Here is a 23567-nt window from a genome sequence, read left to right as displayed (position 1 = left end):
GGAAAATCTAATTACATGAAAATTTATTAAAAAGGGAAATCATGTGGTTAGTTTCATGTTGGCTTCCCTAGCGGCGGCGCTGGACGCTATCACGGCCAATAAGAAAATTGGGTCGTGACACTAGGTGTGTCAGTAACGGCTAAAAATAGAGGATGAATGTGATAGATTTGAAGGTTCATTCCTTCTCCCATGGCCGATCGAACTTGAGTTCCAACAATGTCTGCCATTTAGATGTTGCGAGATTTCAACATAGTTCTCAATTACCCACTTTGATACCATGATAGAATCTGAATTTAGTTCATCAATGGGAATTTAACATGATGAATCTAAAAAGGGCCAGAGGATTGAGAGGAGAAGGAAGAAGATGTCACGACCCGGAATTCCCACCTTCGGGACCGTGATGTCGCCTAACATTTAACTTGCTAGGCAAGCCAACGCTAGAGAATCTTTAAGCCCATTTTCATTCAACTTCACTAAATAAAGTCAATTCAGCCAAAATGAAATAAAATTGAGTGCGGAATAACATATATGCCCATAATATCTACTACAATACGGATATGGAGTCACAACTCATGAGCTTCTAGAATTTTCTATAAACAGAGTCTGAAAGAAATACAACTGTTTTGAACGTAAATAAATAGTAAAAGTATGGAAAATAGAAGGGGACTTCAAGGTCTGCGGACTCCAGCAGATATACCTTGAGTCTCCAACGAGAAAATACAAGCTGCTACGCTTCACGAATAGCTAGGGCCGGTATCAATGTCTGCACAAGAAGTGCAGTGTGTAGTATGAGTACAACCCACCCCATATACTCCGTAAGTGTCGAGCCTAACCTCGAAGAAGTAGTGAGAAGGATATGAAAAGACACCCACATAATAAACCTGTGCAAATAACAGTATACGGACAAGATAACAACTAATAAAAGCTAAACATGTACAATTTGGAGGGGACATGCGAAAGGGGTACAAAATACGGTAATTACAGCGGAAATGATAACCGAAATAGGCAATATGCCTTTAACCAGTAAAACGAGTAAAAACAATGAATAAAACTGCATGGCATCACCCTTCGTGCTTTTACTCTCAACCTCACGGTGAAACAATAATAACGGCACGGCATCACCCTACGTGCTTTTACACTCACTTTCATCACAAATCAATATATACGGCACGGCATCACCCTTTGTGCATTAACTCTCAAAAATATGGCACGGAATCACCCTTCGTGCATTAACTCTCACAATATGGCACGGCATCACCCTTCGTGCATTAACACTCATATACAACACGGCATTACCCTTCGTGCATTTATACTCTCCCTTACCATATAACAATGAACAAGTAATAAATGGGAGATGGAATCAACAAGAACAAGCCTTACTTCAACAATGGTTCAATAATACCAATCTCAACTTTAGAAACAATACTCAATTATCACAAAAGCTCATAAACACGGTAAGAACGATCAATTTAATAAGTAACTAGTCTAAGCATGGACAACATGATCAAAGAAGGCAATAATTACAAGGAAAAAGTCCCACCCACATGCTTTAACCCGACAACAACGCAGAAGTATTCGTCACCTCACATATACGTTGTACCCAACATCTAAACATGTAGCAAATAGACAAATAAGCCAAAATCCCTCAAGTCAAGGTTAACCACGACACTTACCTCGCTGCAAGGATCAACTCAAAGCTCAACCACAACTTTGCCTTTAACACAAGCCTCCGAACCAATAGAATCTAGCAATCTACCAACCAAACGATTCAAATTAAGCCTTAGGAACTACCCACGATTGCAAAGGATTCAATTTAGGTCATTATAGAAAAAGTCAACAAATGTCAACTCCCGGGCCCGCTTGGTCCAAACCCGAAATTCGGACCAAAACCCGATTACCCCATTCACCCCTGAGTCCGGTTATGTAATTTGTTTTGAAATCCAACCTCAATTTTAGGTCTAAATCCCAATTTTACAAAAATCCATTATTTTACCCAAACCCCCAATTTCCACCGTGAAAACACTAGATTCTAGGTTGAAAGCTTGTGAAATGTAATGAAATATTGAAAGAAAATATGTTAGAATCACTTACCAATGGATTGGGGAAGAAGAGTTCTTTGAAAAATCGCCTCTAGGGTTTTCTTGTTTTGAAAATTTGAAAAATGAACAAAAATCTTTTTTCTCAGCTATTTGATCAATCGCAGATGTTGCATTTGCGACCTGCGGTTCGCAAGTGCAAACCTCGCAAATGCGAAGAAACGGTCGCAAATGCGAAGTCCTTCAGTTTCTGCTCTCATCGCATTTGCAATCATTTGTCCGCAAATGCGAACATTGATCTCCCGTAATTGCGACCAAATTGATCGCAAATGCGACCAGGCCTGTCCCAACCCCACTTCGCAAAAGCGAAGTATTGTTCGCAAATGCGAACCTGAGGTGCCCCAGCTACTCTTCACAAATGCGAGGAGTTGCTCGCAAATGCGAACCTATCAGAGGTCGAACATGCGAAGCCTGACCTCGCAATTGCGAGGTCTGAGGCCTACACCAGAACTGAAACACACCAGCATTTTTCCTAAGTCCAAATTCACTTTGTAGCCTATTCGAAACTCACCCGAGCCCTCGGGGCTCCAAACCAAACATGCACACAAATCTAAAGCTCGCGCGTTCAAATCGCCAAAATACACCTAGAAATACGAATTTAGCATCAAATGAAATTAACTTTTTAAGAAAACTCATGAACTTCTATTTTCACAACCGGACGTCCGAATCACGTCAAACCAACTCTTTTTCTCACCAAATTTGACAGACAAGTCATAAATATAGTAATAGATCTATACCGGTTCCAAAACCAAAATACGGACCAAATAGCAATAAAGTCAAACATTGGTCAAACTTTCAAAGTCATTAAGCTTTTAAACTTTCAAATTTCTACAAAATGCGATAACTCGGGCTAGAGACTTCCGAATTTAATTCCGGGCATACGCCCAAGTCCCAAATCACGATATGGACCCACCGAGACTGCCAAAACACGAATCTAGGTCAGTTTGCTCAAAATGTTGATGGATATGAACCCAAATGGATTTTAAGGTAAAAATTTCATATTTTTCTCAGTTTTTAACATAAAAGCTTTCCAGAAAAATACCCAGACTGTGTACGCAAATCAAGGAGAACTAAGATGAGGTGTTTAAGGATTCAAAGTACAGAATTAGGTTCTAAAACATAAGATGACCTATCGGGTCATCATATTTTCCACCTCTAAGATAACCGTTCGTCCTTGAACGGACGTAGAAAAGTACCTGGGCTGGTGTAAATGTGTGGACTCCCAAGTAGCTGCCTCGACGGGCTGACCTCTCTACTGCACTCTTACTAAAGGATAATTCTTCGACCTCAACTGACGAACCTGCCGGGCTAGAATAGCCACCGGCTCCTCCTCATAAGTCAAATCCTTGTCCGAGTAGACATCGCTGAAATCAAATACGTGGGACGGATCACCGTGATACTTTTGGAGCATGGACACATGGGAAATCGGATGAACTACTGATAAACTAGGTGGCAACGCGAGCTTGTAAGCCACCTCACCCACTCTTTGAAGAATCTCTAAAGGTCTGATATACCTAGGGCTCAACTTGCCCTTCTTTCCAAAACTCATCACACCCTTCATGGGTGAAACCCAGAGCAACACTCTCTCTCTCTCTCCGACAATGAATGCAACATCACGAACTCTACGGTCGGCATAACTTTTCTGCCTTTGCTGAGTTTTGAGAAGTTGATCATGAATAATTTTGACCTTATCCAGGGCATCCTGTACCAAATTGGTACTCAACAACCGAGCCTCTCCCGGCTCGAACCATCCAACTGGCGAACAACATCACCTCCCATATAATGCCTCATAATGATCCTTGTTAATGCTCGACTGGTAGCTATTGTAGGAAAACTCCGCAACTGGCAAGAACAGATCCCAAGAACCTCCGAAGTCTATAACACAAGTGCAGAGCATACGGCCACTCCCTGATGCGCTCAAACAATGAAGACCGGGCAACTGTACAAGCTAGAACACGACTGGGCTCAAAAACATCCAACCTCACGAACTGATTGGCCAAGGCCTGACCATCTAATGCAAGTGGTCTGTCATCGACTGAAATGTACGCAAGGCTGCCTATACTCATTGAATTTCTACTCAAGGTATCGGCCACCATATTGGCCTTCCCCGGATGATACAAGATGGTGATATCATAGTCTTTCAATAGCTCCAACCACCTCCTTTGCCTCAAATTTAGCTCCTTCTATTTGAACAAATACTACAAGCTTCGATGATCCGTGAATACCTCATACGACCCGCCATAAAGATAATGCCTCCATATCTTCAGCGCATAAAATGGTTGCCAACTCTAAGTCATGAATAGGGTAATTCTTCTCACAAACTTTCAGCTACTGCGATGCCTATGCAATCACCCAGCCATCCTGCATCAATACCGCACCAAGTCCAATACGTGATGCGTCACAATGTGCCTCGGATCACCACAAGTATAACAGGACATTGGCTGTTGTGACTTCTGACCCTGAAACTGACCCTGCCGACCCGAGTAACTGATAACTATGGATTTTAACCTGTCTTATGCTCTCTTTTGCTTAGGTTTTGGATAAAAATGTTTAAAAGTATTCCCAAAAACTAACTTACTATGCTTACTTGCAGGGCTTGGTCAAAATAAGGCAAAGATGCTAAAATAAACTCATGAAGGAGTAAACTTGCACAGGTTAAAGACAGGGAACTGGAGCACAGAGAGCGGAGAAAATACGCGGCCGTGTGAGGATCACCATTGAGGCGTCCACAAATACGCGCGTGAAAGTAAAGTTCAGAGAGGCAAGTTTGGAAAAAAAGGTCTACCGCTGACCGCAAATGGAAAAGCGGCCGCGGAATATCTGATGCGGCCGGTGGTAATTTCGGTGAGAGAGGTGATTGAAGTTCAGAGACTCTACAAGTTGAGCTTGGCTGAGGAACGCGGTCCGCGTCCAAATTACGCGGCCGCAGTTGAAGCTAACGCGGAGGTGGTAGCTTTTACGCTGCCCGCGAAAACCAAGTCCAAACCAAAAGAATTGAAGAAACATGAACCGCACTCATTATTACGTGGCCGCGATAGCTCAAGCGCGGACTCGGTCAGAATTACGCTTCCGCGAAACATCCATAGGGGAATTTTTGTCCGGGAATTTCAGCCTAGTATAAATAGATCTTTTTCAGACTTTTATGTTAAGTTTTGTTAAGGAGAACACGTGAACAACTGGTTTTTACCTTTTTGAGTAATTTTAGAGTAGATTCATCTTCAATATTTAGATTTTTGTCTTGTATTTGAATATTGTGGTTTATATTTCATCTCCATCTTTGATTTCTACTATTATTATGAGTAGCTAAACCCCATAGCTAGGGTTGTGGCTCAATCCTAGTGTGGGTATTTAATGGGTCTTGAATATTAGAGCTTAATTGTTTTTGGGTTAGTGATATTTAGCTTAATCCATGCTTTAATTGTAGAATTGGTGGTTTCAAACACTGATTCATGCCTTGATGACTTAGCCTCTTCTTGAGAAAAAGAGACTAAGTCTAGGAAAATTAGGCTAACAAGGAATTGGGGTGCATTCAAGAGATTGATAGCAACAATTAAAGGGTTAAATCTAGAGATAGTAATAACCGACTTGAGCCAATGTCATTTGTTACGCATGAACACCTATTTGGACTTGAGAAAGTCAAATCGGGCATAGTCACTCAAACTACCGAGAGGTATAGAGTGAGCACTTATGTGTGATGGTTATATGACGAGCCCAATCATAACAAGCTTGCCCTGAATTCTCGATACCCGTTAGATATCCACCTAGGCGGAAGTCATTGCCCTATTCCCCTATAATCCTCGAAAACACCCAACAAAAATAGTGTACTTATCTTACTTTAGCATACTATAGTATAAAATTAGAAGTATAATCAATCTTGACCGTGTTTGGAGGTACAATTTGGAACAACACTCACATCTAGATTAGTTAGATAGCTAACTCCAAATCAATTAACTCCCTGTGGAAATTGATCCCGACCTTTGTTGGGTAAAACTGCATCGACCATCCTTGCCACTCGCTAGTGGTACAAGCTTGGAACCGATCGCTTTTTGGCGTCGTTGCCGGGGAGTAAGACAGTTTTAGCTATCTATCTAACTATTTGTGTGTCTTGTTTTTCTTTCCTTCCGATTTTCTAATTTATTTGTGAATTGCGCTTACGTACAATATGGCTCTTAACAATGATGCTCCCGAAAATTTGCCTTTGGGGGAGGAGGTAGATGATGACAATGTGGATAAGATTCAACCTGAACCACAAGCACAAAGGAGAGGCTGATCGCCTCATGACAATATTCCAAACCCTCCCCCACCTCCAGCAAGGGTAGCACACCGAACATTGCCCAACGAATGATATGCAAGTGCAACAGTCCCGCCCCGGATTAGGGCGGGCAACTTCCAAATAACAAACGTTATGCTTGCATTCTTGGAACAGAGGGATTTCTTCACCGGATCTCCATACCAAAATGCCTATAAGCATCTCAAGGGTTTTGTTGATACATGCTGGGGGAGCAAGCAGATGAACATTTCTGAGGATGCGTTAAGACTAAGGCTTTTCCCATGCTCTCTAAGGGTGAAAGCTTTGTATTAGCTTGAGAGGTTGCCCAACTATTCCATCACTACTTGGGATGAGTTGGTTGAGAAATTCATAGCAAAGTTCTTCTCGTCGGGGCATATGGCGACGCTGAGAGATGAGATCCTCGCCTTTAAACAAGAGCCAAATGAACCGCTTCATGAAATCGGGGAAAGGTATCGGACAATGGTTAAAGAATGTCCGAACAATGACATGCCATGATCTAGCAAACATTCTACCGTGGCACCAACACTACCAACCAGTGTATAGTTAACCAGCTAGCAGGCGGAAACTTTATGAACATACCTTATGCTGAGGGGTGTGATATACTTGATGAGATGTCAGATACTTCCTCGGCGTGGTAGAGTCGAGCTAATGTGCCACAAGGTGATCCCAATGTCATTCACCTACACAAAGAGCTCCATGACCACGGCCAAGCAATAGCAGAGTTAACTACAACAATGAACCAGTTGGCCAAAGCTCAATTGCAGCAAGTTCAAGCGCCAAGACAAGTGAATGCCATGGAAGGGGTAAATATGATGGTCAACAAGAGGCGGCAAAGAGGTCAATAAAGTCAAGGAAATCCGGACCAATTTGAGCAAGGTAGTAGTGGTTACAACCAAGATGATGGGTATGATGATCAAAGTGAAGAAGTTCAGTGTGTGAACAACTACCAAGGACAACGGGGCTATGCTCCGAATCAAAAACAACAGTGGAGATCCCAGGGAAATTGGGGGAATCAAAACCAACAAGGAAATTTGAATAGTGGGAACAACAACAACCAAAGCAACTGGGTGAACAACAATCAGAATTGGGGCAACCAGGGTAACCAGGGCAACTGGGGCAACAACAACAATAGCAATTGGGGAGGCAACAACAACCAAGGGGGTTGGAATAATGGTAATCAAGGGAATCGGGGGACGAGCTTTCAAAGGCCTCCGATATATCAACAACCAAACAACTCGCCTCCATTTCCGTCTCAAGGTCCTAGCTCGTCAAACAATGAGATGGGAAGGATTGAGTCAATGTTTGAGCAAATGATGAAGAAAAACACCGACTCTGATGCCCAGTTGGCGTCCCATAATACTTCTATCCGCAACTTGGACGTCCAACTTGGCCAGATTTTGCAAGCTTTGAACACTCACCCTAAGGGGGCACTACCTAGTGACATGGTAGTAAACCCAAAGGGAGGGAACAATACGGGCCACGCTATGGCGGTGACTACATGGAGTGGTAGAGGTGGTGTTGATAGTCCCTCTAATGCAAGAAAGGTTGTGAGGGATGATGTGTTGGTGCAAGAGAATGATAAGCAAAGCAATGATGTGCCAGTGATTGATGACATTGTGAATTAAGAAGTGAGAATGACATTGATGAAAGCATGGAGGAGACACAAAATGATGTGAACCCGTCTAGGGAACACGTGATAGACATACCGGAAACGGTAGTGCCCAAAGCCAAGGCTCCCTTGCCAAGGCCTCCTCCACCATACCCTCTGAGGCTTGCAAAATAGAACAATGAGAACCAGTTCAAGAAGTTTATTGATATGATGAAGAGTTTGTCGATAAATGTACCTTTGGTGGAGGCTCTAGAACAAATGCCAAGATATGCCAAGTTTATGAAGGACTTCGTAACAAAGAAGAGATCCATGAATTGTGAAATGATCAAGATGACTCACCAAGTGAGTGCCATTGTACATTCCATGGCCCCAAAGCTAGAGGACCACGGTGATTTTACAATCCCGTGCACTATTGGTAGCGCCGATTTCGCCAAAGCTTTGTGTGACTTGGGGGCAAACATTACTTGATGCCATATTCCGTGTTCAAAACATTGGGGATTTGGGAACCAAGACCCACATCCATGAGGTTGCAAATGGCGGATAGGACAATGAAAAGGCCATTGGGGATCATTGATGATGTGTTAGTGAGGGTCGACAAGTTCATACTTCCCGCGAATTTTGTGATTCTTGACTGCAAAATTGACTATGAGGTGCCGATCATATTGGGAGACCTTTCCTAGCTACAGGGAAGGCTTTAGTTGATGTGGAAGCAGGGGAGCTCACCTTCCGGGTGGGGTGATGAAAAAGCTGTATTCCATGTCTGCAATTCAATGAGGCAGCCCAACATCAACGAAGTATGTTCATTTGTGGATCTCGTGACCGAGGTGATTGTTGAAGACACCGGTGATGTGATAAATGTGGAGGACCCTTTGGAAGCTGTGTTGTTGAACAATGATGTGGCGGAGGATGGAGGCTGGTGGAATATGTCAATGCTTTGCAACAAATGGGTTCTTACACATATGAGCCCCGGAAACTTTCCTAGGATCTTGAGAATCGAAAGACTCCACCAACAAAGCCCTCAATCGAGGAGCCTCCTGTATTGGAGTTGAAGCCTTTGCGTTCACACCTCAGGTATGAAATCTTGGGCCCTTGTTCAACTTTACCTGTTATTCTTTCTTCGTGCTTAACTAACGTGCGGGTAGATGCCACCCTTGCGGTGCTCCAAAGAAGGAAGATGACAATTGGATGGACTCTAGCTGATATTCGGGGGATAAGCCCCGCCTTTTTCATGCACAAAATTATATTTGAGAATGATGCCAAACCCTCAGTGGAACATCAAAGGAGGTTGAATGAGGCCATGCATGAGGTCGTCAAGAAGGAAATTATCAAGTGGCTAGATGCAGGGGTTGTGTATCCCATTTCAAATAGTTCATGGACTTCACCTGTACAATGTGTGCCGAAGAAGGGTGGTATGACGGTGGTCAAAAATGAGCAAAATGAGTTGATCCCTACCAGGACTTTCAGCGGATGGAGGGTATGCATGGATTACCGAAAGTTGAACAAAGTGACCCGTAAAGATCATTTTCCGTTGCCCTTTCTTGACCTAATGTTTGATAGACTTGTCGAGCGTGCCTACTATTGCTTTTTGGATGGGTACTCAAGTTACAACCAGATTTTGAGTGCACCGGAGGACCAAGAGAAAACCACCTTCACATGCTTGTATGGAACCTTTGCATTCTCACGGATGCCATTTGGTTTGTGTAATGCACCGGCTACCTTTCAGCACTGTATGATGGCAATATTTACGGACATGGTAGAGGACTTCTTGGAAGTGTTCATGGATGATTTCAGTGTTGTGGGTGACTCCTTCGAAGAATGCTTGGGTAATCTTGACAAAGTGTTGGCCCAATGTGAAGAAACCAATTTAGTACTTAATTGGGAGAAGTGTCACTTTATGGTTGAGGAGGGAATTGTCCTTGTCCATAAGATTTCAAAGAACATTATTGAAGTGGACAAAGCGAAGATTGAAGTGATTTCAAAACTCCCTCCTCCTACTTCCTTCAAGGGAGTTAGGAGCTTTCTTGGGCATGCTGGGTTCTATAGAAGGTTCATCAAGGACATCTCAAAGGTGGTGAATCCTTGTGCAAATTGTTGGAAAAGGATGCAAGGTTTGTGTTTAATGATGATTGCATGAAAGAGTTTGAGCTTCTAAAGTATAAATTGACTACCACTCCCATCATCACGGCACCCAATTGGAGCTTGCTATTTGAGCTCATGTGTGATGCTAGTGACGTTGTGGTAGGAGCGGTTTTGGGGCAAAGGATCAAAAAAAATATTTCATCCAGTCTATTATGCAAGCAAAACGATGAATGATGCCCAAGTCAATTATACTGTGACCGAAAAAGAGTTACTAGCAATTGTCTTTGCCATGGAAAAGTTCAGGACATATCTCATGGGTACCATAGTGATTGTGCACACCTATCACGGTGCTCCGTTACTTGATAACAAAAAAGGACTCTAAGGCTAGGTTGATGAGATGGGTTCTATTGCTTCAGGAATTTGACCTTGAAATTATTGATCGAAAAGGGTGTGAAAACCAAGTGGCGGACCAATTGTCCCGCTTGGAGGAGGAGGGGAGGCCCTATGATGGCCTCGAAATTAATGATTCATTTTCGGATGAACAACTCCTCTCCGTGTCTTTGAGTAGTATGCCTTGGTTCGCCGATGTGGCTAACTTTCTTATGACTGGCATTGTCCCGTGTGAGCTCTTTTCTAACCAAAGGAAAAAGCTTAAACGGTATAGCTTGGATTATTACTGGGATGAGCCTTATCTTTTCAAGATTTGTAATGATGGTGTGATCCGGAGATGTGTTCCGGAAGATGAGCAAATGAGTATTTTTTATGCTCTCCATTCCTCGCCCTACGGTGGTCATCATGGTGGGGCGAGGATGCTTCAAAGGTGCTCAGCTGTGGATTTTATTGGCCTACCCTGTATAAAGATGCTAGTGAGCTTGTCAAGAGATGTGATGAGTGTCAGAGAGCTAGTGGAATTTCCAAGAAGGATGAAATACCTCTCACCACTATTCTTGAGATTGACATTTTTGACGTGTGGGGCATCGACTTCATGGGGCCAATTGTGAGTTCATGTGGTAACACGTACATTCTGGTTGTTGTTGATTATGTTTCCAAGTGGTTTGAAGTTGTGGCTTTGCCTAACAATGAGGCACGGAGTGTAGTGTCTTTCTTGAAGAAAAATATTTTTACAAGGCTTGGTACTCCTAGGGTGATCATCAGTGATGGGGGTTCTCATTTTTGCAACAAGGCCATCGATACTTTACTCTCCAAGTATGGTGTCAATCATAAAGTGTCAACCCCTTATCATCCCCAAGCTAGTGGACAAGTTGAGGTCTCCAATAGGGAGATAAGAGCATATCGTCAAAAAATGTCAATGCAAACCGAACTGATTGGTCAAATAAATTGGATGATGCTTTGTAGGCTTACATGACTGCTTACAAGACTCCAATTGGTATGTCTCCGTACCGGTTGGTATTTGGCAAAGCATGCCATCTTCCGGTTGAGTTAGAGCATAAGGCCATGTGGGCGCTGATGAAGTTAAACCTTGAATAGGATGTAGCTGCAAATCTCCGGGTAGAGCAACTAAATGAACTTGATGAGTTTAGGTTTCATGCCTATTCCAGCTCGTCCTTGTAGGAGGACAAGATGAAGTACTTACATGACAAATATGCCCGAAACAAGGAATTCAAGGAGGGTGAATTGGTTCTTCTATTCAACTCTCGATTACGTCTGTTTCCGGGAAAGCTCAAGTCAAAATGGAGTGGCCCTTTTGAAGTGGTGCATGTAACTCCGTTTGGTGCTCTTGATTTGAAAAATAAAAATGATGAAATCTTCCGAGTTAATGGGCACCGAGTGAAGTACTATCTTGGCAAGTTTGATGACAGCCATGTGGTGGCAATGATCCATTTCAAGTGATTGATGGTAACATGCGTCGTGCCGCGACGTTAAATCAGGCGCTTCTTGGGAGGCAACCCATGTGTTTTTCTTTCTTTTTGATTTTCTTCTTAGTTTAGGCTTTGTTTTGGACTTACTGGTTGTGAAGTTTATGTAGGAATTGTTGTGCATTGCAGGACTGTGGCTGGAAAATTTTTCCAAAGTGTGAGAATTACGCTGACCGCGCTCAGAATTTCACGGTCAGTGGTTGCTTTTCGCGGGGGCGTAAATGGTCAGCGGATGCGGACTTGAAATGTCCAGAATAGCAACTCTCTGAAGTTGAATTCGCATCCGCGGTTGAAATTTCGCGGTCCGCGTTGCTCTTCGGCGACCGCGCATGGTTTTTCGCCCTCAGCGGTCAAGTCTGCAACAGCTCTTCAAACTAGGTATAGGAACGCGATCCGCGATAAAATTTTGCGGCCGCGTTCGGGTAAGTTGGTGGGGTCTACAGCTTTTAAGTATAAATAGTAGGTCTTTTGGCCTTTTACCCTTTTCGAACCTTGATTCCTCACCGATCAATATTATTGTTCATCTTCCACTGAGTAATCCCAAATCTTATTACACTAATCAAGAGTCCATTCTCTCTAACTTCCACAACTGGTAAAGCTAAATTCATTGCATTGCTTTTATATATTGTTTTTCTTTTCTCTTAGATTTAGCTTCTTGCCTTTAATTAGGGTTTCATAACTTCCCATAATCTAAACATTGATACCTAAAATTCATGTGGTGTTATTAACCATGCTTGTAATTGCTCATATTTTGGTGAAAACCCTAGCTTGCATACGTTGTTCAGTGCTAGTGAATATTGAATTTTGCAGTCCGTGTTGGTTCATCATGGTCGCGGCTAAGGTTTTGCAGTCCGCGTTCTTCAGCTTCAGAATTGATTGATATCCATTTTCGCGGCCGCCCTTGCTTTTTCGCAGTCCGCGGTGATCAATGATCAGAGAGGTAGTAGTCTGATCCTACCCTCTTCGCGGCTGCAGTTACTTTTTTGCGGTCCGCAGTAGGCACTTCGTGGACGCGGTTACTTTTTCGCGGTCCGCGGTGCCTGGTTCTGGGATGCAGTTCTACAATTTTACTACAATATTTTATAAATGCTTGAAGCTTTGTTCTGACTTTCCTTCTTTGTTGTTTGCTACAGAAAATAGTTTGATCTCGAGGAAAAGGCGATACATCTAAGGGGAGGGCAGAACCCTCCCAAAGACGGGGACGATGAAAGATCAAGTTACCCCTAGCAGTCCAACGGTCCATTGGGAAGATGCGAAAGGCCATCAAAGCTGCTGACAGAGCAGCGGACCACTCCGATACGAGTGAGTATGTCCCCTCCCGAGAAGCTTCGGAAGGGGATTCTGTACCCACTCATGTCCTAGATTTCCCGAAGAGGTACCGACTGGTAGATGTACCCACCTCCTCTACTGTGTCGTCTCATGACTCAGAGGGAGGTAGTGAGGCGTCGGGATCATCTTCCCTACCTGCTACAACTCCGGCCTCACCAGCTGCCCCTGCCCCTGTTGATGTTGATGTTGATGATGCCGAGGTCCCGGACGATGGGCGAGGGGGTGATACAATTGTTGGAGGTTTAGAAAGAACAAGAAATCCGGAGGTGTGGCAGCAAAGATTTGTGAGTGAGTTGGCCTACCAGAAATTCCGAGAGTGGTGGCCCCAAAGGTCACTTACCCTAGAGAGGCAATTCGTTGAGCGAGACCTCCTCCCCCACAATCCAAATGTAAAAAGGCAATTTAATGAGAGGGTAGGGTGGAAATGGTTTACCAGCAAAGTTCGGGATGCTAAAGAGTTTCTTGTAAAAGAATTCTATGCAAATGTGGCCCACATCAAAAAGGGCACCACGGTGACAAATGTTCGGAATCTGAGGATCCGATTTGATGGCCAGACATTGAATGAGTATGCCAGTTTCGAGAATGTGGAAGCAACGCAATATTTGAAAAAGTTGGCACTTGGAGAAACAACCCATCCATGGGTGGCGGAGATATTAGCCCCCGGGATTACACCGGCATGGCTCAAGCAGGGTTCCCTATAGCCAGAAACACTCTCAGCTTTGAAGAAAAAGGGTGGCCCACCTTTGTTTGCAGTCGGCTGGATCCGTGTTAGCATGACAGTGTCCACCCGCTCACCCGGTGTATTTCGATAGCCTCGATCAGGGCGGGGTATCCCATCAATGTAGGGAGCCTCATGCACTACAACATCACAAAGGCAGTTGGGAAAGATGAAAGATCCTACCCTTACCCCAATTTCCTAACCATGTACTTTGAGGACCAGGGCGTTGAGAAGAAGAGTTATGACACCAAGACAAAGCCAAAGCAGCCCTTCTTATGGTACAACACCAAAGGCCCGGACAACCCTATAGCAAAGGGTAAAGCTGCTATCCCCACTGGCCAGTTCTAAGAGCCATGGGTAGTGGCCACCGGATCAGAGCCATCCACAGTAGGGGGATCTTCAGCTGCCGTACCTCCTCCTCCATCCGGGCCATCCACCACCATGCCATTGTCTGTGCCATCTTCCTCTGCCTACCCCCAGACTGCAATGAAGCTTTCTCGGACTCTATCCAGTATCAACAACTGGATGCAGGCAGCTACAACAAAGTTGTCTGTCCTATCTAGTGCAGTAGCAGCTTAGTCAGCGCCGGCACAGCCTCAGGTGCCTGCATCAGTAGAGGAATTGTTGAAGGAGCTTTTGGACAACTAGAAGAAGCTCCTGGACAACCAAAAGCTTATCATGGCCACTTTGGATACTCAAGGAAAAGCTATCAAGGACCTGGGCAAGCAGGTCAAGAAAATGAAGAAGACTCGGGCCTCAAAGGAGTCAGTGGCACAGCTAAAAAAGGATGTTGAGAGGTTCACCTCTGCTAGGGACATCCCACTGGACTTACTCTTGGAGGAGCATGACACAGCAGCATAGGCAGCAGAGCATGAGGCACCAGCAGCTGGCCAGTCTGAGGAGTCGGCTACTACTACACAGGCTGCTACAGAGATGATCCAGATGCCAAGCAACCCTGTGGTCCCCCAGACAGATATGGAGATACAATTAGAGGACCCCGGTGGGAGCTGCTGATCCTATGCAGTCCGAGGACCCCACTAATGTGCAGGACCCGATGCAGACCACATAGGGAGTTTTCTTTACTCTCAATCCCTTTTTGATCCTATTTTTGCTTTTAGCATTGGGGACAATGCTAGCTTTTATTTGGGGGTGGTCCTATTTTGATTTGATGACTGGATTGTAATAATTATGATACTATTTTTTTCTTTATTTTTACTTATCATTATTTTTCACTTTTGGTATGTATATGACTTTACCATTTATTTTTCACTTTCGTTATTTTTCACTTTTGGTATGTATATAACTTTACGATTCCATGTATATATTTATATAATGTAATAAGCTCGCAACTTTACAAGAGTCACAGAGTCTCCCCTAAGTACTACAACGAAAGACTAGCTGAGGAAATAAGGAAGACTGCTTCAACCTAAGCATAGTAACTTGAAGAAGAAGTGGTCTTGTAACAACAGCCTCACTACAATATTGTATACACTCCATAAGAAAGTGGCACCTAATCATGGCTAATGAACAGGGGGAAAAATTCAAATGTGAGATTTAGAGATCATATGTACTTACAGGAAAATTTCTAGTATTCGTAGGGCAATAAGATAAGCCAAGTATTCATGCAACAACTNTTTACGATTCCATGTATATATTCATTCCCATCTTGTATATATTCATTTCCTTCCATTATTGTACATATTCATTTTACTTTTCGTAGTTCACTTTATAACTTCTTGTGATCTTTTTCCTTAATAGCTTAGCTTTTTACTTCCTTTAGTAGCTTCTTTCTTTTGAGTTCTTATATTCGTGATCAATAAGCCTTTGGTTTTCTTAATGCCACGGTTCTTTCCAAATGTGGATGTTGTGTGAACCGGGTGGATCTTCCCGATGATGGATGGCGTGACAACCTTCTTAAGGGTTTGAGTCCATTTTCTTTATGTTTTTGTGTAAATAGTAGTAATGAATAAAAGTGTCTCACGCAATCTTCACTTGGGCCTAGCATATTAACCTTTGACGTTATGGTTACAAACAAGTTGATTTGCAAAGAATGGTTCTAGTTGCGACCTTTAGACTCTTGTGTTGACTAAACAATCATCGAGTGGCTTCTTGGAGCAATTTGTGTTGCTCGATCTTAGCTAGGGTTGTTCTGGGCCCTCAACTCTATCTCTTTAGAGATCCAACAACTTGTGAGGTGAGGTTGCCAATATGTCTAGAACTTGCCCCGAATGTTTGTCTAGGCGAAATTCTAAGAGTAGCTCGACTTGAGAAATGAGTATAGGCTCTCCTTGCTCCAACTTGAAACTTGAAAGCATCCATAGCCACCCAAATATGATATCCCTATTCAACCTCGTTGAGCCAAAGCCCTTGTTCTTTCAATAACCATGATACAAGCCTTTATCTGTTCTATAATGACCCTCTCTTGGCACCCGATCCTACCTTAGCACAATTGGAAAAAGCATAAATTTGGGGGGAGAGACGAGGAATGTGAAAGTGATAAAAGGTACAAAATGAAGAAAAGAAAAGGCAAAAAGAAATGAAAGAAAAGCCAAAAAGTCAAAAAAAAAAAGAAAAGTGAATAGTATAGAAAAATAAAGGGATTCAATGGAAGCAATGATGAAAGGCTTGGAACAATTAAAAAAGGAGAAAAATGATTATCATGAACAAGAAAGAGTGACAGTGTGTCTCTCTAGTCCCCTAAGGAAGAAGAAAATGATTCAAAGAGTCAAGAAAGTGTGAGCCGAAATGAGAAAATGAAGTGCTTAAGGAAAGATGAAACCTTCATAGACAGATTTATCCTACCTTGAACCAAAAGCCTTCATTACATTCCCATAAAAGCCCTATATGATTTCAATTTGAGTGAGCTTACATTAGTGGTGATTTACATACGGGGCAAGCTTATGGTGCTTAGAGCCAGACTTGTGACCTTACCTTGAGAGAGATGAGCGTGTTTTTCCACAATCCTTGTTTTGAGTGCTACAATCTAAAGTGAGATTTGTGTATGGAGAGTAGAGGAGTAAGAGTTTGGGTTCCACAATGACCTACGTTGTAGAAAGAGCTTCCTTAGTGAGTCAAGTCAACTCTTGATGCTCTTGTGTCGCACTAGAGCTACGGTTCTGAAAAGGTTGTGTGTTGTTGATAATGCATTTGTGTTGAGGGTAATTGTTAGTCCCAATTGATGTTTGATGAAATCACCTTAGGACAGCTGAAATTTTCCTTTTTTTTTCTTGTGGAGGTGGGAATTACTTTGATTGCTTGAGGACAAGCAAAAGCTTAAGTTTGGGGGAGTTGATAACTATGGATTTTAACCTATATTATGCTCTCTTTTGCTTAGGTTTTCGATCAAATATGTGTAAAAGTATTTCTGAAAACTAACTTACTGTGCTTACTTGCAGGGTTTGGTCAAAATAAGGCAAAGATGCCAAAATAAACTCATGAAGGAGTAAACTTGCACAGGTTAAAGACAGTGAACTGGAGCGCGGAGAGCGGACAAAATACGCGGCCGCGTGAGGACCACCGCTGAGACGTCCACAAATACGCGACCCGTGAAAGTAAAGTTCAGAGAGGCAATTTTGAGCAAAAAGGTCTACCACTGACGGCAATGGAAAAGCGCAGCCCCGGAATATCTGACGCGGCCGCGGTGGTAATTTCGCTGAGAGCGGTGATTGAAGTACAGAGATTCTGCAACTTGAGCTTGGCTGAGGAATACGGTCCGCGTCAAAATTACGCGGCCGCGGTTGAAGCTAACGCGGAGGCGTTAACTTTTACGCTACCCGCGAAACCAAGTCCAAACCAAGCCCAGAATTGAAGAAACACGGACCGTGCTCATTATTGCGCGGCCGCGATAGCTCAAGCACGGACGCGGTCAGAATTATGCCTACGCGAAACATCCGCAGGGGTATTTTTGTCCGGGAATTTCAGCCTAGTATAAATAGTTCTTTTTCAGATTATTAGGTTAAGTTTTGTTAAGGAGAACACGTGAACAGCTGGTTTATACCTTTTTGAGTAACTTTAGAGTGGATTCATCTAAAATCTTTAGATTTTCATCTTCTATTTGAATATTATGGTTTATATTTCATCTCCATCTTTGATATGTACTGTTATTATGAGTAGCTAAACCCCATATCTAGGAATGTGGCTCAACCCTAGTGTGGGTATTTAATGGGTCTTGAATATTAGGGCTTAATTGTTTATGGGTTAGTGATATTTAGCTTAATTCATGCCTTAATTGTAGAATTGGTGGCTGCAAACACTGATTCATGCCTTGATGACTTAGACTCTTCTTGAGAAAGAGAGACTAAGTCTAGGAAAATTAGGCTAACAATGAATTGCGGTGCATTCAAGAGATTTATAGCCCGAATTAAAGGGTTAAATCTAGAGATAGTAATACCCGACTTGAACCAATATCATTTGTTATGCATGAACACCCATTTGGACTTGAGAAAGTCAAATTGGGCATAGTCACTCAAACTACCGAGAGGTATAGAGTGAGCACTTATGTGTGATGGTTATATCACGACCCCAATCACAACAAGCTTGCCCTGAATTCTCGATACCCGTTAGATATCCACCTAGACGGAAGTCATTGCCCTAGTCCCTTTTAATCTTCGAAAATATCCAACAAAAATAGTGTACTTAGCATACTTTAGCATACTATAGTATAACATTAGAAGTATAATCAATCTTGACCATGTTTGGAGGTGCAATTTGGAACAACACGCACATCTAGATTAGTTAGATACCTAAGTCCAAATCAATTAACTCCCTGTGGAAATAGATCCCGACCTTTGTTGGGTAAAATTGCATCGACCACCCTTGCCACTCGCTAGTGGTACAGGCTTGGAACCAATTAGTAACCACCCTGAAAACTATGGAGCGGAGGTGCACTAATAGGAGCTAATGGTGCACTGTAGGCTAGCTGGTCGGAATGAGACATATGAGGGCCACGACCACCTGAAGCACCATGGGATGCCTGGAGTGCTGAATGAAATGTCCTGGGAGGATGGCCTCTACCAAACGTACCCTTGCCTCTAAGCGAGGCACCACTGAATCCACCAGAATGACAAGGCCTCTTGTTAGACCCCTGACCTCCCCCCTGTGCAAGAACCATCTCGACTCGCTTGGCGACATTGGCAGCGGTCAGAAAAGAAATCTCATTCCCGGTCTCCTTAGCCATCTGTAGGAAGTAGAAGAATAGCATGACGGGCCAGATCCACAAAACGGGTTTCATATTGAGTGACGAACATAGTTCCCTGCCGGAGACGCTCAAACTGTCGAGCGTGATAGGAAGGTACTTCTCAAGAAATATCTGAGATAACTGGTCCCAAGTAACAGCAGGCGACCCAGCAAGTCTGGTCGATAAAAAATCCTTCCATCATCTCTTGGCAGAACCCATCATTTGAAACAGAGCAAAATCAACCCCATCGGTCTCAACTATCCCCATGTTCCGTAATACCTCGTGGTAGCGGTCAAGATAATCCTGTGGGTCCTCAGAATGTGTACCACTTTAGTGAACTATAAAGAGCTTGGTGAACTTGCCAAACTCAATAAGACCTCAAAATACATAGCTGGTCCATCACCGGCCTGTGTCGCAACAACCGGCTGGACTACCCCAACTGGCTGGGCTACTAGAGTCTGATACTGGGGAGCCATATATTCTGGAGTGTGAGTAGCGGGATTCTGTGCTCCTCCCCCAGCCTGAGAGGCGGTTGGTGCCATAGGAAATGTACCGACCTGGGCCACACTCTCCATAAGGCCCACAATACGGACTAGAGCGTCCTGAAGCATTGGGGTGACGATGAACCCCTCCGGGACCTGAGCTGCTCCAACAGGCACAGTCTGGGCTGGTGTCGCGCCCCCTTTTTTCCCTCCTCGCATCGGGAGAATCGGGTTAATGACATTTGGGATATAGGACAACTCGTTCCTTTTGGGAACTGGGTTTTGCATTTTTTTTGAAGAGTCGCCACCTAATGATTTATGGTGCATTAGGACACCTACAAGGTTCAACTACAACCACATTTTTGATAACCAGAGATAGGGTAAGGGCTTGAAATTATCCCAAGGGGAAGGCGTTAGGCACCCCTTAGGATCCATTAGTGTGGTTCCCAGCCAGACAATTCTTTGTGAATTTGGTGCAATTAACATGTAAGTAGATAAGGCTCAAATAAGAGGGGATTTTAATACACAAATGCTTGTAAGTAAACAAACTTTGAAAGAGCAATTATTAAAAGGCTGATTTTGAAAAGAAGTCATACTACTTTAAAGACAAAGAAAGAGAGGGAAAGGGGTCCTAGGTTTATTTATAATATGGATCACATCAATGCAATACCCGGTAATCACTTCTCAAAAGAGGGGCTACACGTGGCATTAGCGCACCGGTCATCATATACATATCTACCCTTCCCATCCATTAAGGTACTAAACCGCGGATTGGTCTCGACCACTATTGCATGCTATTACCTGTCCCATTCCTATCAGTCCTGGAGGTACTTAGGACTACTAATCCTAAGAGGGAGGGATATTAGGTTGACTTTGAGGTGTCAAAGGTAAAAATATAAGGCGACATACAAAACATATAGGACAACAAAATAGCAGGGGAAGCACATAAACATTGAAGGCTCATATATACCTCCTCAAACAAAGCAATCAATAGCATGACTTAAACAACAAGCAAGGTCTGAAAATATTAAGGCAAAAGGGGAGTTTAAGTTGTTGAAACAGATCAATTTATTGCATAACTCAGATAAGAAGTCTAAATCAGGCCTGCCTGCTGGTTGTAGCAATTACTAACAGAAACGGGCTTCGCTTTATTTATTGTTATTACCTAAGGTTTGCCTAAGTGTTTGGGGTAGAATGCTATGAGCATGGTATCTATTACTGATTCAGACTGTGGCAAAGCAATAACAAACTTATAAAATGAGCGGTTTGAAATCATATAGGCATGCTTGCTAAACCGTGTTAAATAGGGAGATTGAGTTACTTAAAACTGGTTCAGAATAGACTGATTTTTTTTTAAATTAGACTAGTCTCAGATTCTGCAGATGATGATATCCATTATTACTGGTTTTAATTCCTATAGACATGATATCTAGGGTTACTGATTCTAATTCCTATAGACATGATTTCTATAAATTATACTGATTTTAACATTATAAACACGATACCCGTTTATAGCCGTTTAGATCCTAGAGCACGATGTCTAAGTGGTAACAAGCGTGCAGAATTTAGAATAAAGTCCTATAGGCAAGTTATCTAGGTATGAAGTTGAACATGCAGAATTTTAAATGAACCCCTATAGGCATGGTGTCTAAAATGCAGAATCGAACACGCGGGATGTAATACAGTCCTATAGGCATGCTTTCTAAATGCAGAATTGAATCATTCGAAACACAAATCCTATGGGCATGTTTTCTACCCTTGAGCATGCATAATTACCCATCCTTTTTTCACTAGCCAACCCCAAATGTTTATTATAAATTATTACAGACCAGTTGCTGAATTACATCAAGAAAATACATAAAAAGGAAAGTACAACCATAGGAAGCCTGATTCTGACTTCCTCTCTGAGTTATGGAACAAAACGCCTCAAATACCACTTGTTTCAAAGCCTTTCTCGGACCTGGGTGTGTCAGAGTTCCCTAAGGATCTCAAGGGACCCCAGGCAGTGCTTACACCCAGGTTCATAGAACCAGATAGAGAAGAGTGCAGAGTGGAAGGGCCAGCCCTTATGTGTCCAAGTTCAGAGGGAGCTCATGGGTCCCAAGGCAAGGCTCACACAAGAGCGGCAGAACATAAGTCTAAGAAGATAGTGGAAGTGCAGGAATAGAGTTTTAAAACTGAGGGGATAAAGAAGAGGGGTAAAGGGTGATAGGGTAATAGTAATTAGTAAAACACAGAGTTAATAACTTCATACAAAGGGGTCAGGGGTTGGGAATCCATTGCAAGGAGCCTATGTACTTAGGCAGGGGTCAGCTTTGGGCATGCACAGCAATATGAGGTGCTGGCATGCCTATAAGCCAACCAGAACACACAAAAACTAGAGGAAACATGGAGGTTATGATCCCAAGGGGATCAAGTTTGGGTTATGCACAGCAATGTTCAATGCTGTCATGCCCCAAACCAACCACAGATACCAAACACATTGGGGATGGGGATTTAAGGTTCTCAAGACATGATAAGTAATTAACAGAAGCAATAATTCAGAGCAAAAAAGGCAGACTTCCGCATGCTTAATAATGAAACTTGGGTTAAATACAAACAAGAGACAAACAAGGATGAAAGAAACAGTAAAGAAACATGTTGTTGCTGATGCTAAAAATTAGTTAGAACATACCGGTCAAGATGCAAATGCAGAGAAAAAATGAGCAAGCTTCCCACAGCCTAGCCTTGGCTCTCAACCGGCTAGGTAAGGCAGCAATACAAGTAGCAACAAAGAAAAGGGAGAGATTTTAGTGAAGTGTGTGTCTGAACTCTAGTGTTTTATCCCTTGTGTTCATATGTTTGCAAGAAGAGGAGGTGGGTATTTATAGTTTTGAAAACATGTGAGAAATAAGGCAGTAAATAAAGTTCAATGCAAATATGGAAGTAATCAGCAATCATAATCAATCAACCAAGTGATTCCCCTTTAATTGAGGAATTACTTGTTTAACGGGGCTAACATGTTCAAAAGAAGGAAAGAAAGATCAGTTAGACTGATTATTACCATAAAAGAAAGTAGAAAACATCAAGTACATAATCGAGTCCAAGTACAGAGATACACTTGTGTTTTTTTTTTTTTAGGTTTCAAAGAATTCTAGCAAGNCTATTACAACCCTTGGAAAAGAACCCGGCGAAGAAAAACCAAGGGGAATTCATTGCTAACTATGAAACTATACTACAAGAGTAAAGAGTTAATGTACAATGTTCACACAAAACATGACTACCCCAGCCCCAACCAAAAATCATGCATTGTTCCCAATGTATAGAGAATGTAAAAAAATAATTATTGAATTTTATGGATAAAAATAGGAGAATAAATAGATAAAAAAAATCTTTCAAAATTAAGAAAAAGTAATGAAGCACTTGGATATCTGCATATATGCATATATATACCATTTTGAAGCTATATTTTCATATTGAAAAGTATATAGGGAAAAATTGGGTGTCAACAGCTACCCCTCTTTACCCGGGAACGATGAAAGAGTTTTCGGGTAAAGATATGATGGCCAATTTTGACCGAACGCAATGGTTTGGGAGAGGTTTAGGCCGCACCCTGGCTTCTGAGCTGCCTACATATCCCTGGTTTTACAGGAATCGGGCCATATGTAGTTCAGGATCTGTCGGCGGAGTATGCCGAGGGGTATTTTCCAAGAACGGACGCAATATCTTAGGCTGGTCGAGTGGACGGTTTACAGGAATGGTTAGGTTTGATATGGCTGCGGGAACTGGAGCGGGATCGCTCCTGCCGGGACGGCTGTTGCATGCCGGTTTTACCTGCAAATAGAAACAATACAATCGTATATCGTGCATAAAGTTAGACATGATGCAAGTTCCCTGTTGGACCATGAATGTTGTCTTCGGATGGTTTAGG

The sequence above is a fragment of the Nicotiana attenuata genome, chromosome 7 (genome assembly GCF_001879085.1).
Source record: "Nicotiana attenuata strain UT chromosome 7, NIATTr2, whole genome shotgun sequence".
Classification (NCBI taxonomy): domain Eukaryota; kingdom Viridiplantae; phylum Streptophyta; class Magnoliopsida; order Solanales; family Solanaceae; genus Nicotiana; species Nicotiana attenuata.
The sequence above is the reverse complement of the archived record's forward strand: the minus strand, read 5'-3'. Positions refer to the sequence as shown.